Genomic DNA, 6794 nt, shown 5'->3' on the forward strand with positions numbered 1-6794 from the left:
TACTGGTCTTTAATTTACATCCAACTAGAACCACTGGGCCCTTACTCTTCCCTCCACCCTACCCTCTCTAGGCAACTTGCTCTGCTTCATTGCAGAGTGGATCATTTCATTTGTGTAAAGATTCGGCCACCAATTCTACCATTGTTCTACACATCTAGGAGAACATATTCCTAGTGCTAAGTAAAAAGAGAGACCATGGTGTGCACCATGGCTGGTTGAGAGCTCTTGGAGGACGCTCTGACTTCCCTAAAGTTACCAAGACGGGTCAGAACAAGAATCTTGAAATTCATGAAATTAGCAACTTGCAGAGACACCCACAGTGAGCTTCTGTATTCATGAAGGAGTCAGAAGATGCTTTTCTTATCCTTCCTACTTCCAACCAAATATTTGGAGATTTAGGGATAATACGTGGTCTAGATGGAGAGATCATCTGACATGACCTAACACAGATGGTGTTTTGTGAAGTTGTGGCCAGTTCACTAGCTTGTCACCTTGTTTTTTAATTTTTCTCCTTCCCTGGTTCAGTTCCATTTTTTCCCATGCTCACCTATTGTCTTGGGAACCAGACTAACAGAGGAGAATAATCAAAATATTTATATATTAATGAAAATGACTCATTTAGGGTAAAATACTCCTTAAAATTTTAAAATTTTGACTTTTTTACTTAAAAAATGTTGCCATTTCCTTGCAGCAATACTTCATATATATGAAAATGTGTACTGTATTAAATAGCAAGTGCACATTTCAAGCTTTCTGTTTTCAAAACAAATTCATAATAATTATTTTATAATAACTATTGTGAGATCTAAAATAAGAAATTATCTTCATTACATATAGGAAACTAAATATTTACGAGAATAACAAAAGTGTTAGTTGCTCAGTCATGTCCAAGCCTTTGCTACCCCATGGACCTCAGCCTGCCAGGCTCCTCTGTCCTTGGAATTCCCCAGGCAAGAATACTGGAGTGGGTTGCCATTTCCTTCTCCAGGGGATCTTCCTGATACAGGGATCAAACCTGGGTCTCCTGCATTACAGGTGGATACTTTACTGTCTGAGCTCTTTAATTTGTGATTGAAACCAACATGTATGGATTTCTAACCTACATGAGGATAGAGAAACTGTTTATTTTAGTCACTCTCTTTAATGCTTAATGTGTTTGGCATTAGGAGAGACAATAGATTAAATCAGTAAACTGAGCATCTTAAAGGTTTGATATCAAATCAATGAATTCAGTTCTCATTCCTATTAGTCAAAATTCTGTTCTGAAAAGTCAAAACAAATTATTTCTCTGTAATTCTCAGTTTTGTAGGTGGGTAATTTATATTAAGGTTAACAGAAATGTGAAATACATTGAATAGGCTAATCACAACACACTAATCACATACTTACAATACTGATTTTTAAAATAGTAGTATTAATAATTTCTATAAAATTAGTCCCTCTGTGCTAAGGAATGCCACATCCAGGCTAGTTACTTTCTTGGATTTTTGTTCCTATATTCCAATACTCCTACTCAATCATGAATTTGTGACTTTTTATAAACAAGGTCACTAAAATATTTAACATGCATTTATCACCATGTTTAATGATACTTAGCTTTTTCTCAAATTAAAAGTGAATATAACTGATCTAAATTTAAGTATGTTTTATAAAATATGACTTTTTAACCTAGCAGTTTAATAAAGGATAATGAAAAAAGAAGCATGCATTTTTATTTCCCCAAACACTGCACTGACACTTTTATGTTTAATATCTTAATATATTGTTATTTGATATGACTCAATTTCTGTATTGAATATATACCTGTAAAATAGACAGCAAATTTAGGCAAAAAGTATAATTCATATATATTCAAAACTTTCAGTGTTAATGTTACTTCATAGTTTGGAAAACAATTGCTTTTTCATGAATGTTACTAAGAATCATTCTTTAAATTTGTATTCCATTAAATAAATGGAATTATATGTAGATATTATACACAAAAAATCATCTTTAGTTGTAACACATAAAATATTTCATTTAAGCTCAAGATTATTTATAAGGTATGTGAAATTATTACAAGGATTCACTTTTTAAGTGAAAATCACTGAGCAAAAGGAAATAATAAATGACAATCTCCATCTGAAGATATTATTTTCTTGAAACTTATTATGATCCTGTTTTTTAATATTTTATTAAAAAATTTATGAAACAGCAAATTATATATATTTGTGACTTATCCTGCCTACACCATTAAAACAAAAGTAAAGGTTATTAATTTTTTAAGAAATAAAAGAGGGTATTGTAAAACCTACAAGAACAAAGGGAATGACAAAAGAGACATGATCAGACAATGAATGTCAATAAATTTTATAGAAGACAAATATCAGCTAGAGGATGGTTAATTGATAGCAGAGTTTAGTTTACTTACAACTCAATACAAAGATTTGTTCTTGAAAGAGAGAAAGAGAATATGTTCTTGAGAAAGAATTATTTTAGCCCAAATGGAATCCTGAAAGGAACAAATAGAACTTAAAGTAATGGGACCAGAGATATTTTGGAACCTGGTAGTGAAGTTTGAATTTGAGGAATTTAGTAAAAGTAATTTTGCAGAGTGGTTACAACAGCTGATCCTTCTGGTCCCAGAGACTAACGAACTGGATTTCTCTGCAAAACAAAGGGCTAGACTAACTCTTCTGTGTGTTAGTTTCACTCTTCTGTGAAACCACATGCATCGTTGTATGGGTGAAGCCTAGGGCTACAGAGAGGGATGACTGGAAAGTGACATACTTCTTGGTGGGTTCACCTCTGTCAGTTGATCTTTCCTATTTCCAGAATATTGAGAGCCAGAGACATTCCTTCCTCAAAGAAGGTATTAAGCATCACTTATAAAAAGATATTCAGATACCTACTTACCTTTGAGGATGTGGGGCACACAGCAAAATGGCCTGCTTGCTATCTGATTATTATTACATTCAAAAAAGTCACACCAAAGGCAAGGATTGTGTAGAGATTATGCAACTTGCATATTAATCATTAAAATGTTTCTTTAGAAACTGTAGTACATATTATATGATAATCCTCTCTTCCCATCACTGTTCAACTCTATATTATCCTGCTTTATTCTTTTAAATGTTTGCACAAAAATATGAAATTGTTTTATTCATTTGATCACTAGTTTATTGTCTCTACCTCAATGTGATAGAACATCCATGAGGTAAGGGGCTCCATCTGCCTTGTTCAATGCAATAGTGTCAGGTGGAGTTCACCTGGGGTGGAGAGGACATAGTTTATTATGGAGTTTCTAGGTTTTTTTAGTAGTCATGTATGGATGTGAGAGTTGGACCATAAAGAAGGCTGAGCACCAAAGAATTGATGCTTTTGAACTGTGGTATTGGTAAAGACTCTTGAGAGTCCCTTGAACAGCAAGGAGATCAAACCAGTCAATCCTAAAGGAAATCAAACTTGAATATTCATTGGAAGGACTGATGCTGAAGCTGAAGTTCCAATACTTTGGCCACCTGATGCAAAGAGCCAATTCATTAGAAAAGACCCTGATGCTGGGAAAGACCGAAGGCAGGAGGAGAAGGGGACGACAGAGGACAAGATGGTTGTACGGCATCACCAACTCAATGGACATGGGTTTGAGCAAGCTCCAGGAGACGGTGAAGGACAGGGCAGCCTGGCATGTTGCAGTCCATGGGGTCACAATGAGTCGGACACAACTGAGTGACTAAACAACAACAGCAAGATGAAACATTCTAGATGTAATATGAATGAAGAAGAGGGTCTGATCTTGTAGCAGAGGATTCAGGAATAAAAAGGAGAGTAAATGCAAATGATCTATCAGATAAAAGGATTGTGCAGCTGACATAAATTGAAGAAAGTAGAAAATAGTGGGAAGCAAGTAGAAGAGAGGGAACCATAGCCCATGGAATCTGGGAAGAAATTTCATGACACCAGAAGTCTTCAAGATTGACCTAATTTATTCCCATTTCCTTAAAAAATATTATATTATTACAGGTATCATTATGTTTGTTGCAGCACTTGGCATGTCTTGATTATACATCTAAATAATCCAGAAAATCACCTTCCAGCATCATTTAAGAAAGTAAGCATAGGATTTTCCCTATAGCCTTTGCTTTCGTTCCCCTCCAAGCTTGCAGTGTGTTCTACCCCCTCTTCTAACATCTCCCGGCATAAAATAAATTAGCAGTAACAACATACTATCAAGAGGTTATTATCTCATTGAGGAAGCACCAATAACAAATGTGTCCCTCTCTAATTTTTAATAATATCAATAATCAGTCAGTTCAGTTCAGTCACTCATTAACATCGAACTCTTTGCAACCCAATGGACTGCAGCAAGCCAGGCTTCCCTATCCATCATCAACTCCCGGAGCTTGCTCAAACTCATGTCCATTGAGTTCATGATGCCATCCAACCATCTAATCCTCTGCTGTCCCTTTCTCCTTCTGCCTTCAATCTTTTCACCATCAGGGTCTTTTCCAATGAGTCAGTTCTTTACATCATGTGGCCAAAGTTTTGGTGTTTCAGCTTCAGCATCAGCCTTTCCAATGGTATTTCAGAGTTGATTTCCTTCAGGATCGACTGGTTTGATCTCCTTGCTGTCCAGGGGACTCTCAAGAGTCTTGTCCAAAACCACAGTTCAAAAGCATCAGTTTTTGGCACTCAGCTTTCTTTATGGTCCAACGCTCACATGCATACCAGACTACTGGAAAAACCATAGCTTTGACTAGACTGACCTTTGTTGGCAAAGTAATGTCTGCTTTTTCATATTCTATCTAGGTTGATCATAGCTTTTCCTCCAAGGAGCAAGCGTCTTTTAATTTCATGCCCACAGTCACCATCTGCAGTGATTTTGGAGCCCAAGAAAATAAAGGGTGTCAGTATTTCCATTGTTTCCCCATCCATTTGCCATGAAATGATGGGATCAGTTGCTATAATTTTCATTGTTTGGATGTGGATTTAAGCCAGCTTTTCCACTCTCCTTTTGCACTTTCATTAAGAAGCTCTTCAGTTCCTCTTCTTTCTGCCATAAAGGTGGTGTCATCTGCATATCAGAGGCTACTGATATCAGTTCAGTTCAGTTCAGTTCAGTCACCAGTTTTGTACGACTCTTTTTGACCCCATGAATTGCAGCACACCAGGCCTCCCTGTCCATCACCAACTCCTGGAGTTCACTCAAACTCACATCCATCGAGCCGGTGATGCCATCCAGCCATCTCATCCTCTGTCATCCCCTTCTCCTCCTGCCCCCAATCCCTCCCAGCATCAGAGTCTTTTCCAATGTGTCAACTCTTCACATGAGGTGGCCAAAGTACTGGAGTTTCAGCTTTAGCATCATTCCTTCCAAAGAATACCCAGGGCTGATCTCCTTCAGAATGGACTGGTTGGATCTCCTTGCAGTCCAAAGGACTCTCAAGAGTCTTCTCCAACACCACAGTTCAAAAGCATCAATTCTTCGGCGCTCAGCCTTGTTCACAGTCCAACTCTCACATCCATACATGACCACAGGAAAAACCATAGCCTTGACTAGCCGGAGCTTTAATGGCAAAGTAATGTCTGTGCTTTTGAATATGCTATTTAGGTTGGTCATAATTTTTCTTCCAAGGAGTAAGTATCTTTTAATTTCATGGCTGCAGTCACCATCTGCAGTTTATTTGGAGCCCCCAAAAATAAAGTCTGACACTGTTTCCACTGTTTGCCCATTTATTTCCCATGAAGTGATGGGACCACATGCCATGATCTTCGTTTTCTGAATGTTGAGCTTTAAGCCCACTTGTTCACTCTCCTCTGTCACTTTCATCAAGAGGTTTTTGAGTTCCTCTTCACTTTCTGCCATAAGGGTGGTATCATCTGCATATCTGAGGTTATTGATATTTCTCCCGGCAATCTTGATTCCAGCTTGCATTTCTTCCAGTCCAGCGTTTCTCATGATGTATTCTGCATAGAAGTTAAATAAGCAGGGTGACAATATACAGCCTTGTTGTACTCCTTTTCCTATTTGGAACCAGTCTGTTGTTCCATGTCCAGTTCAAACTGTTATATCTCCTGGCAATTTTGATTCCAGCCTGTGCTTCATACAGCACAGCATTTCACATGATGTACTCTACATATAAGCTTAATAAGCGGGGTGACAATATACAGCCTTGACATACTCCTTTTACAATTTGGAACCAGTTTGTTGTTTCAGGTCCAGTTCTAACTGTTGTTTCTTTACCTGCATACAAATTTCTCAGGAGGCAGGTTAAGTGGTCTGGTATTTGCATCTCTTTAAGAATTTCCCATAGTTTGTTGTGATCCACGCAGTCAGAGGCTTTGGCATAGTCAATGAAGCAGAAATAGATGTTTTTCTGGAACTCTCTTGCCTTTTCTATGATCCAACTGATGTTGGCAATTTGATCTCTGGTTCCTCTGCCTTTTCTAAATCCGGCTTGAACATCTGAAAGTTCTCAGTTCAGGCAATGTTGGACCCTGGCTTGGAGAATTTTCAGCATTACTTTGCTAGAATGTGAGATGAATGCAATTGTGCAGTAGTTTGAACATTCCAGAACATTCTAGCCAAAGAACATTGGCATTGGCTTTCTTAGTATTGGATTGAAAATTGACCTTTTCCAGTCTTGTGGTCACTGCTGAGTTTTCCAAATTTTCTGCCTTATTGAGTACAGCACTTTAACAGCATCATCTTCTTAATATCTTGGGCTTCATTTAGGTCCATACTGTTCCTGTTCTTTATTGTGCCCGTCTTTGCATGAAATGTTCCCTTAGTATCTCTAATTTTCTTGAAGAGA

The sequence above is a fragment of the Bubalus bubalis genome, chromosome 17 (genome assembly GCF_019923935.1).
Source record: "Bubalus bubalis isolate 160015118507 breed Murrah chromosome 17, NDDB_SH_1, whole genome shotgun sequence".
NCBI classification, from domain to species: domain Eukaryota; kingdom Metazoa; phylum Chordata; class Mammalia; order Artiodactyla; family Bovidae; genus Bubalus; species Bubalus bubalis.